At 43.2% G+C, this 11,357-nt stretch overlaps 1 non-coding gene across 2 annotated transcripts in view; it reads right to left on the reverse strand.

The window, feature by feature from the left end:
- The window catches only part of LOC102526113 (ALG2 alpha-1,3/1,6-mannosyltransferase), a 36,156-nt gene extending 25,640 nt beyond the window's left edge, over nt 1-10,516 (reverse strand). Inside the window, exons 1-4 of one of the 2 annotated variants that reach the window (XR_012072112.1) lie at nt 6,688-6,750; nt 4,415-4,565; nt 3,439-3,511; nt 2,289-2,418 (exon numbers count right to left, since the gene is read on the reverse strand). This is a non-coding gene — a transcript (ALG2 alpha-1,3/1,6-mannosyltransferase). Of the gene's footprint in view, nt 1-2,288; nt 2,419-3,438; nt 3,512-4,414; nt 4,566-6,687; nt 6,751-10,264 lie in introns of those variants that run through there. The other variant, XR_012072111.1, reaches the window with a different exon arrangement.
- Between the last annotated feature and the right edge of the window lie 841 nt (nt 10,517-11,357).

An 11,357-nucleotide genomic window follows, 5' to 3' on the forward strand; every position in this document is an offset into this window, starting at 1 on the left:
ACCTTACAGCCTTCAGAAGGAACCAAACCTGCCAGCACCTCGGCTTTGGACTTGTAGCCTCCAGAATTGTGAGGCGACATGTTTCTGTTGTTTTAGGCTGCCCCATTTGTGGCATTTGTTACGGCAGCCCTAGCAAACCGATACAAGAACGTGGTAAAGGGGAAGCCAACTGGTAACACGCAGCAGCGCACGCCCCTTTCCTGTCTTCCTCGTTCTTTGCATCTGCAGCAGCTATGGAACCTCTTGATCTCTAAATTCCCAAAACCCTTCCCCACCACTAGCCTGAATGACTCTCTATTTTTCTAACACCTCTCCTGGGGAGCAAGACATCAGCAAGCTCTGATTCATTGCTCTGGTATCTTAATCTTGAGAAAAGTGGTGCTCCAAATTGGAAATATGAGCATTCTGGGTCACTTATACCCCAGTATAAATGAAAATGTGGCCTATTTCATGAGCGAGGTGAGTACAATTTCTAGTTGGACTGTTTAGTCCAGAGACTTGTTCATCTCATGGTGGACTGGGAAAACCCCAGTGTTCTCAGTCAAGCCCAAGAAGACGACTTTGGCTGGTAGTAAATTCTTGGCAGGGAATTTGGTAGCAACCAGAACTTGTTTAGCAGAGATTCATACCATAACCATAAAGCCTGGACCAGTGAAGATCTGGTAAAACTGGCTGGGATTTGAGGATATACACAGCAGCTTGGGACCCAGATTCAAGTTTTCACTTAAGTATATTATCCTTGCATTCCTAGAATGAGTTCCACTCTATCACTGTGATGAAAAGAGTTAATGTGGCAGGCTGGACAATACTATTTTTAGAAAGGTCTGTTTCCAAGGCTGGAGCTTGGCTGGTGGTCTTCAGACTTGGCACTTGAACTGCTCCCTAACTGATAAGGCTGACTGATGACGTGATTTCTCCTATAAATCAGCTTTCCTTCTGAGAATCTGGAATTTTGGTAGTTTCCAGGCAGAAAATGCCTGTGCAATCACTGCCAATAAAATCCTTGGGCACTAAGTCTTAAATGGGCTTCCTGGGCAGAAACATTGCACACACAGTTGCATTCTTCCCTGCTAGAGAAAGGATCATGCTTGATGTGTCCCTCACAGGAGGGCAAGAGTATAGGAAGTCCGCATGGAGTTCTCCAGACCTCAACTGTGTCTTTTTCCTCCAATGATCCTATCGTGTATCTTTTCACTGTAATAAACCTTAGCTGTGAACACAACTATACTGAGTCCTGTGAGTTATTCCAGAAAATCTGAACTGAACATGTGGGTGGTCTTGGGGATCCCTGAAATAGTCACAGTGTCTTATTTTTTAATGTGGTGTTGGTTTGCTGATATTTTATATATTTTCTTTACTGATATTGTTCAGTTCAACTCCCATTTATCAAGCTTTTACTTCATGCACATTGTTCTAGGCATCAACACATAACAACTTCTTAAATCTTTTGAGATACTCAGGACAGCTCATTTCACAGGTGAGAAAACTGAGGCCCCAGAGATGGAGTGACTCACCCAGTGTCATGGGGTTCCTGATGGCACAGCAGAGCTGGGAATCAGGGCTGTCTGTCTTCATGTTAGGGTGACCAACATTCCTGTTAGCCCTCAGCTGAGGGTTTCCTGGAACATGGCACTCTGAGTACTAAAACCAGGATGGTCCTGGGAAAATCTGGACACTTGGTCACCCTGCTTCAAGTCCACAGCTTTTTTATACTTTCTCTGACTGGATACTTGTATTTTCCTGAGGGAGAGCTTGTCGCCATTAGGAGGTGGCCTATTTAGACCCAAAGAGCCAGACATCTGATCTCTCAAGGAGACCAATTTCCAGAGACCTTTGCTTAGTGCCAAACACTCTGCACCTCCCAACCCACCTTGCTCTGTCTGTTCTTTCCTCTTCTCCACCAAGCGACCCTGCCCCCAATCTCTGCCCACTACATTTTTCAGCATTACTGGTTTTAATTTCCTGCACCATCCCCTTTGCAAAAACTTCTTTCCTGATTTAATTACTATTTCTCTTAATTCAATTTCATTCTCTTGATTGTCGTTAAACTCCTAAAGTTGTTTCTCCAAAGAATTTAACGGCGAGGCCCTGTGCTTAGAGATTAATTGTCGTCATTTTGTCTTCAAACACAGGTACCTTCTTACTTCTCTTCAATTATCTCTGGGAGAAAGGAAAGTGACCATCCTTCTTCCCAGGGTTCCTCTGAGAACAAACACCGCTGGGGGCTGCCTTTTGAAAGAGAGACAGAGACAGAGACAGAGAAACCAAGAGAGAACTTTTTCTCCCACCTTCTGCTGACTCTAATCTCAGGGCCTGGGAGTAGCCAGAGAACTCCAGGTGACTCAAGCGGGTTCACGACTCATGAACAGGTTGTGGGGCTCCAGGGGCAGCAGCTCAGGCATCAGAGATGATGGTTCTCTGCCAGGAGGGGTTTGAAACGGTGAGGAGAGGGGACAGAGGACAGCTCCAGCCACAAGCATCCCATTCAGCTAAGATATCTCAGAGGAATAAAGGCTGTGGCTCAAAGGGACAGAAGCACTGCCGGCCAGACTCCCCATTTCCTGGAACGCCCCTCTTAGGAAAGCAAAGTTTCAGTGTTCTACCCTCTGTGCACCTTTCTCATGTTCTCAGTACAGCAGTTTGACCTTCCAGCCTAAAACTCCTGTTTTCCCCAGTTCCATCACCCCAGACTCTCCTCTGGCTTTGCGTGCAGACCCTTGAGAAAAGGTTGCCAGAGGAGAAGGGACGATTCCAGGTATGAGCCAGCGGCTGCATCCCCCGCCCCTGTGTGCATGAAGCACCCCTGAGAGGTAGGAAGCATAGGCTCTGGGGGCCTCAGACCAGGGCCTGAAACCCTGCCTGGCACCAAGGAGCCATGCTCTTATTCCTCTGATGCCTTTGAGCCTCAGTTCACTCGTTTGCACATATTCAGATAGAGCACCATGTGAAAGGGTCACAGGGCTGACTTTTATTTTATGTCAGTTAAATGAAAAAACTCAAGAGAAGTATTCAGCACAGTGCCTGGCACGAAATAAGCCTTAAACAACAGGTAGTATTACTCACACTGAGTCGTGCTTGGTCCTATATGTCACAGAATCCCCAACTTATAGGACTTAAAAGAAAATCGAAGTCCTTTAGCCCTCTTGTCCCCCATTGCCCATTTGATTATGAAATCTTCTATCTGGTCCCTGACTCTGCTTGGATACCTCCTGGGATGAGGGGCTCACTGCTCTTGGGGAATTCCTGCCTTCTTTGGGGCACTCTATGGATGTCAATTGGGAGCTCTGTTTATCGGGGTGATGTGTTTAAACCACTTTACAGTTGCAGGAAAACAGGAAGCCGTTCTCTATTCAACTACAATAATGTAGGCTGCCAGAAAACAGGACGCAAATGATCATTTGAAGGATAATTCAGCAAATAATGCAATGACGTACTCACAGGTGAAGGTTCCAGGCTGTAGCCTCTCCATTTACCCTGTTCCTGGGGGTCCAGTCCAGCTGAAGATAAGGTCCTGAGGATAAGGAAGAGCCCAGCTAGTTCAGGCATGTTTTATAGACAAAGCCTCAAAGATCCCAAAGAAACATTTTAAATCACCCTTTTCCTGGGTTCATGAGGACTCATAAATGATGCCATCCATCCCTGGTTACTTATGCTCATTAAATGCCGGGATAAAGAGCTTACAGCTCACAAGGGGCTCCAGCCCCATTACTCCGGGGCCGCTGGGCTGCATCTATGAGAAGGCCCTGGGTGTTTAATAAACTACCCCATTTGTCTAATAAAGTCCTCCCATGGCCCTGCTGATGTTACCAGCTTCATGTCATATATTCTTGTACTACTGGGACAAGAGCAGAATGTTCTTAAAATTCCCATCATGCCTACTTAATTTTTATTTAAAGGAAATGATCTTCAAGGTTTAAAGTAGATTTCCTAATGTAAACGTACCTATGCACCTAGGTGTAAGGAGCTAGAAATGTGACTATAGTCTGTATCAAGACAGTAAGGGAAGGATTAAGGATGGGACAGTATAGGAACTGTACTGGGCATTCATGGCTCATCTAACTGGAGATCCATGCTGTTCTCCTAAGAACTGTGATTTGTGAAATAATGATGGATTCTCATCACTAGGACATATATATTTGTATAGTTGAATTTATTCTTATTTAGCACTTAATAGATTTACTCTTACCTTAGAGTCCTAGAAGGTTTGGATTGGGCCTTAGAACTTAATTTGACCAATGCTTTCTGTTACAGATGAAAAATTTGAGGCCCAGGGAGGTTAAAGGTTTTTCTCAAAATCACATTGGTAGTAAGCGCAAGGCTGGGATTCAAGCCTAGATTTAAAAATTCAAGTGGGATATTCTTCCTACCATAATGAGAACCCCTTAATATATGTATCTGGCTTTCATGTACGTACCTAAACAGGCGCATATCCATTCGTTCGTGATAAGGGACCCTGGCTGTGACATTTGTCGTGACTGGCCACCGGGACACACATGGCCCATCTGATGCTTAGGTGACCACTCTCTTGCCTCTCTTGCTGCTCCTCTCGAATCCCAGGTGTACTGCTATAATATGAAACAGACAAACTTTGAATTGGAACAGCGGATTTCAAACCCTCAGTTTTCTCATTTGTAAAACGGAGTCACTTCTTCTGTAACCTTCATGCTAACTGCATGACCTATCTTACGGGCTGCAAATGGTACCAGTTCAAAACTCGTGCCACATGTCGCGAGATAAGCTTCTTTAGCAGTCTCTCTGGCAGAAAAGGGAAGTGTTAACGCTTCCTCATCCTCTAGCTCTGAGATCCTGTTTATTTGGAATTAGCCTGGTTGAAGGATCAACTTGCTCTCTCACAGATGCCTCACATCCATGGATGAGGAACCATGACCCTCTCCTTAACCTCCCCTTACAAGCACACATGGCATCTACATACATGCATATTTCTTCTTTACAGAAGACTTGAGGAAACAGAGGTTTGCATCACCATGTTGCTTGTTTCTCCTTTTTAGAATACCCTTCTGTAGGGTACATCTTAGAAATTCCCTGTCCCTCACTTCAAAGCACAGAATAACTTATCAATTCTCTTTCACTTAGGACTCTGTTTTGTTGCAACAGACACCTGTAAAACAATGCCTTAAATAAGGTTTATGATTTTTCTCTCATGTAAAAGAAGTCTAGAAGTATACATTCTAGGGCTGGTATGGTAGAGTTACAGTCTCATCAATGTCCTAACCTCCACTTGTCTTTCCATTTTGCTATCCTTAGCATAAGCCTACTGTCCTCAAACAAGATTACCTTACGCCTGCAAAGCGGCTGCTGCAGCACAAGTCATTACATCCACGTTTCAGATAGGGGAAGAGTCAATAAGGGGCCTACCAACTGAGGCAGTCCCCTTTTCACGGAGCATTTCCAGAAGTCCTATACAACAAGTTATTCCTTCATTCAATTGGACAGAAGTTAGTCACATGACCATTTTTTCTCTGGAGGGGAGGCTGGGAAATCTAATTTTTCAGCCAGCACACTGCCACCTCCAGCAGAATCAGGGACTTCTGTAAGTAAGAAGACAAGAGTAAACTTGGGGTAGGCAACCAGAATGTCTGCCACAACCCCCAACTCAGCTCTGGACCTATCTTTGCATAGCCAACGACTCATTATTCTGTTCAAGTTCAGGGGCTATCAGATGGCTGAAGCGAGAGAGCTAGAGTAAAAGAAATGGCTGATCTTTCATCTGCTGTCTTCACTGTCAGTCTCTGAGAGTGGACGGGGCAGCAAAGAGATTTATTTGCTCATAGAGGTGAAATTTACCACCCTCCTTAGAAGGGCAAAGCGGTTACAGTTGCCTTTTATTTTCCTATTGCTACACCCTAGGGCTGTTGTGAGAATCAAAAGACAGAGATGAGAAAGCATGCTATAAACTATAAAATGCTATTCAGTGACAGAAATGACTGTTTATCATTATTATGAGTGTTGTCATGTCCTTTAAAGCTGCATGCTCAGCTGAAGAAAAGGGTTTTCTGAAAGAAAGCAAGAGTGAGAGCCAAAGAGAAAAGGAGAGAAGGAATGAGGGAGGAGGGGACAGGAAAGGGGAGGGGTGAAGGGGATCTGGGAGAGAGGGAGTGGAGGCCTCTTTTCTATCAAAGACAGAACAAAAATATATTGACATAATTGAATCCCGACTGACCCAAACACACACACAACTATCTGGGAGACAGCATCAAAGTTCTTTACTCAGGTTTCTTGAATTAAAAAATATCTCCCTCATTTTTATGCAGTATATGTATATTGAAGACTATGTGAACCATATGAAAAGGCACATGGAAGGTTTAAAAACACCTGCTTTATTGAAGTATAATTGACATACAATAAACTGTCCATATTCCAAGTGTATATAATCTGATATAAGAATATACCCATAAATCCATCACTACTATCAACATATCCATAATGAACATATCCATCAGCCTCCCAAATTTCCTCCTGCCCCTCCCTCCTGCCCATCCCCACCACCCCCTCTCTGCCAGGAATCACTGATCTGCTTTCTGCCACTCTAGATTCCTTTGCATTTTCTCTAACTTTATACAAATGGAATATAAAATTTCATAGAAACACGTACAATGTATGTGTTCTTTTTTGCTTGGCTTCATTCACTCAGCACAATAATTTGGAAAAAAAAACCCCACAACTTACAGAGAAGTATAATTAATGATATAGATCCACCAGGATTGAGAACAGTTAATTAGTCATGTTTGCCTCAGCTTTCCTCCTGGTTTTTTTAATGTGATCTATACAAAGAAAAAATTTGCATATTTCAATGCATAATTATAAAGCAAACCGCTGTGGGTGAGAAATGAATCTTACAAGCACCCTGTTATTTCCTATGTTCCCTTCCTGACATCTACTTCTTCCCTCCCCATTCCAGGTCATCACTGTTCTCACTTTTGGGAGAATCATTTTCTTGCTTGTCTTTCTGGTTTTATGACCTATGTATCCATCCCAATTTGGTAGAGTTGAGCCAATTTATTGTTTGTCAATTTTATATGAATGAAATCATACTGTTTGTCTTCTTCTGTGACTTGTATTTTTCTTTTAACCATTATGTTTGAGAGATTAGCCATGTTATGCCATGTGGCTGTGGTTTGTTCATTTTAATGGCTATAGGGTATTGGATTATAAGACTATACCTCAGTATGGCAAGGCCCACCCCTGAGAGGAACCTGTTCAATGTAATCAGCACTGTTCGGCCTGCACTGGTGCCCAAGCCTTGTAGCCATCAGACATTCGTCACAGGATAGAGAGCTAAACACCCTCACCCCTGCTGCCAGTCCCCTGACCACCACCCTGTGTCCAGAGAAAATTAATCCCATAAATATTTACATATGCAAATCATAAATATTTACAGTATCTTCTGCCCTGACATAGTATTCTTTTTGAAGAAGCAAAGCACAAAGTAGCTTTTTAAAAAAAAACAAAAATCATGAACTTAATGTAAACTGCATTAGTTGGCTTAGGCAAATAAAAGAGGACCACAGACTGGGGGCAATGTATTTGTTTCTCATAGTTCTGGAGGCTGGAAGTCCAAGATCAAGGTGTGGGTAGGTCTGGTTTCCTCTGAAGTGTCTCTGGCTTGCAAAGGGCTGCCTTCTTCCTGTTTCCTTACATGGTCGTCCCTATGTCTTCTGTCTTCCTGCTGTGCTTCTCTGCGTCCTAATTTCTTCTTTAAAGAACCCAGCCAGATTGGAATAGGGCCCACCTTAATGGCCACATTGTACCTAATCACCAGTTTGAAGGCCCTGTTTCCAAATATGTTCACGGTCTCGGGTACTGGGGGTTAGGACTTCAACATCTGAATTTTGAGGAAGGCACAATTCAGCCCTTAGCAGTGATGTTGATATTAATACAGCTAGATATATTCTCCACGGGAGAAAGGAAAACAAGGATGAGGTTCGCACTTTTTCCATGGCTTGCTCTTCCACTTTCACTCTTTATCTCAGGCCTTCAATCCACAACATCCTGGCTCACTGCTCCTAAATGCCATTATTCACATGCTGCTTTAAAAGATGCTCTCACTATAAATTACATAAGAGGCACAAGAAATCAAAACCTGGTTCTATGTTTCTTCATGTATAAGAAACATTATAATTAGTGTCATTGAAGTCACTGCCTGCAGTCTGAGACTTTTTTAAAAAAGGGTTTAGTACGTTATTCAAGTTTTAAAAATAATGATTTAGACCTTGGCCTGTCTCCAGCAGATGGACCATGCTGCCCCTCCCCAGCCCTTTCTTAGTAAGTTCTTTATTCTGTGATACCCTACGTGTGTGTCGGCCCAGCGGTTTACAAGCCCACATGGTGAATAATTAGATCCTAATCACCACCCAGTGAAGTAGAGTCATCATTTGAATCCCTGTAGTAAACAGGAGATACCTGGAGCATAAAGAATGTGGGAATTTCAAGGTCACACAGCAAGAAAAGGCACAAAGCCAGTTTCCATTTCTCAGTCTAGGTAGTATGAACTCCGCATTAATATAACATTAAATAACACGATATTCCACTTTGCCTTCGTTCCCCAAAGTGGAGGTCCATCCACCAATTACATGTTTCAACTGAGGTGCAGTGGTGCTAGTCACTGGGGGGGGGAGCACGTGAGAACACTAATGACTCAGCAGTCAGTAAGAAAACTTTCTCAGAGAGGCGGAGATAGGGAAGCAGTGGTTTCTTTCTTCCCATAGTAGGGCATATGCTCTGTTTTTCAATCAGCATGCCGACCAGGTCCTTCTTACCATTTGTCTTTCCTGCTTTCAACGCTTTCTTTTTCCTTTATATTCAAAACCCACACATGTTAAGTTTTTTCATTCCATCTATACTGTCATTCTACTATAAATAAGGACCTTCCTCTCCCCTCCATTTATTTGTGTATTCATTTATTAATTTACATTACTACGGTCTCATGGATTTTTACGTCATTCAATGAATGGGTTTTTGTTTTATTCCATCGGTTTCGATGACCAGACTATACTGGATTTGTTCAGTGGGAACCCCTTCATTCTGGCTCCTGCTTCCTTTTGACATGTTCTCATTATTCTTTGAGCATACCCCTACTTGGTACAAAAAGCTGTTCCACATTTTTCTTGTACTTTCCCTGCCCCTAGGCTTGAACTCACTGTATTTTGAGACTTGGTGAATGCCACCCAGCATTAACAGTTGAAGTCTTGAGCCACTGTAGGAGCCAGAGGAGATGGTGATTTCCCCCCAAATTATGACCCTTCTTGGCTTTCATATGGAAGAATTAAGAGGTTGTGATTGCCCCCATGATGGCATATGCTTATAATTCATCCCAAGGATAAACAATTCTATTGTCTTATGTTTCTTATGACATCCATTTCATGGAAGGGAATTTCAAACTGAGCCTCAGCCGACACAATGTGGGAAACGGGAGATCAAATTTGTGGGGTAGGGTAACAGAGACCAATATGGAATGGACTGCCTCTGTTACTAACAATGACCCTGGTCCACACAGGCCTGTCCTCCCATGGAGCCTGCAGAGCCGAGTAGCTCTGGGAGGGCTCAGAGGACTGTGTTACTCTTAACTCCCAGGTCATGAAAGGTTAGCCTCTGTCCTGGGGACACCAGGGTGGGCAGGGTGTCCTTCCTAGGCTTACAGGTGCAGCCAGAGTCAACTCAAAGAGAAGAAAGTTTTGATCACAGCTCCTTCTTTTTTCCATTAGAAATAATTTCAATTAGGAAAGATTTCAAGTTTACAGAAAATTATAAACAAAAACATAATAAGCACAAACATACCCATCACTAGATGGAAGAAATGTTAACATTTACCTTAGATTCTTTCAGAAAGAAAATAAAACTACAGATAAAGTTGAAACCCAACTGCTCCACCCCTCGCCCCCACTTCCTCCCGCTCTCTCCAGAGGTAACTCTAAACTAAGTAAGCAGCTTCTCGGGGCTAGATATTACTATGCTTTTAAGTGTGTGAACACCAATATATAGTATTATCTTGCGTATTTAAAACACTTTCTAAGCAGTATTGTCTCCCACGCTATGCAGCCGATGCCCCAGGTGCAGGAACTTTTTTTAAAAAAACTGAACAGGCTAGCTGTGTTTTACCAATAAGACGCCACAAGGCCCAACAAAACCAGACTGAACCGGCTAGAACCAAGATGGCGGGGAAATAGACTAAAGGTCACCGCTTTCCTTGCCTGGATTTATTTACCTGAGTTTCTGTACCAACCCCTGAGTGCTAAAGGACACTTACCCTTATTTACTTCTGTATTTGCTTCAAAAGTACCTGGTGTTAGGCAAAGACATCTCGCAGCTGTACTTTGAGAGATACGCAGCCAGCCAGCTGGAACCAGCTCTGCCTGCACAGGAAGGCACCTGAGCAGATGAAACCTGGAACGCTCCCGGAGTTACCCTTGCTTCCGTTGACTAAGCTCTCCGCCCAATGGTGGGATCTGGGCTCGCTAGGCACAATTCGTGCTTCGCGCAAAGGAGCCTGGGAGCATGCGCATGCGCGGGCTGCTTCCAGAAGTCTCCACCCCTTTCCCAGAGCCCCGTGACCTACCTGCCTCTTAACCCTTAGCCTTCCCTAACTCCCCCTCTTCGTGCGGAAGGTGCTTTCACACCCTGAGCTCACCCTTCTCTATTCTCTGGCCATTGAGTAAAAGCCTCTCTTCCTTGCGCAAAACTCAGTTTCCTTATTGGCAGCAGAACCTGAACAGGGAAGAATTCCCTGACCGTCATTGGTGGGGGGGGCGGCTTTGGTTCAGAAGGGGCACCAAGCGGGGGGGTCTCGGGTCTAATTTGGTAACAGTACCATACTGCTTGTATTCTTTTTCAATTGGCTTCTGATTTTCATCTAACACGGATGAGATTTATCCATATTAATATCATAGACCTAGTTCATTCATTTTATCTGCTAGTGTTTTGTTGTATATTTCTATAATGAATGCTTTGTAAATTCTCTTGGATTTTCTTTGAAGATAATAAACTCATGCGGAATAGCGACAGTTTTGTTTCTTTCTATCCCTAAACTTCTATTTTTCGTTTAATGTTCAACAGGAGTTCAAGTGGGGATTATTTTCTTGTTCTTTTTCTGATTTAAAAGAGATTGCAAGGTTTGCATTTTTAGCTATGATATTTGTAGTAGATTTTTGGTAGTTACATTTTTATCAGGTTAAGGAACTTCCCTCCTAGTACTAGTTTGCCCAAAGTGTTTTCCCAATGCCCATTCATGACTCAGTTCATTGTTTCTCTGCCTCTATTGATATGATCATATAATTTTCTCCATTTAAATTCCCAGTTTAGGTAATTACATGAATAGATTTCCTAGTATTAAAGTATTGCAT

The sequence above is a fragment of the Vicugna pacos genome, chromosome 4 (assembly GCF_048564905.1).
Source record: "Vicugna pacos chromosome 4, VicPac4, whole genome shotgun sequence".
Taxonomy (NCBI): domain Eukaryota; kingdom Metazoa; phylum Chordata; class Mammalia; order Artiodactyla; family Camelidae; genus Vicugna; species Vicugna pacos.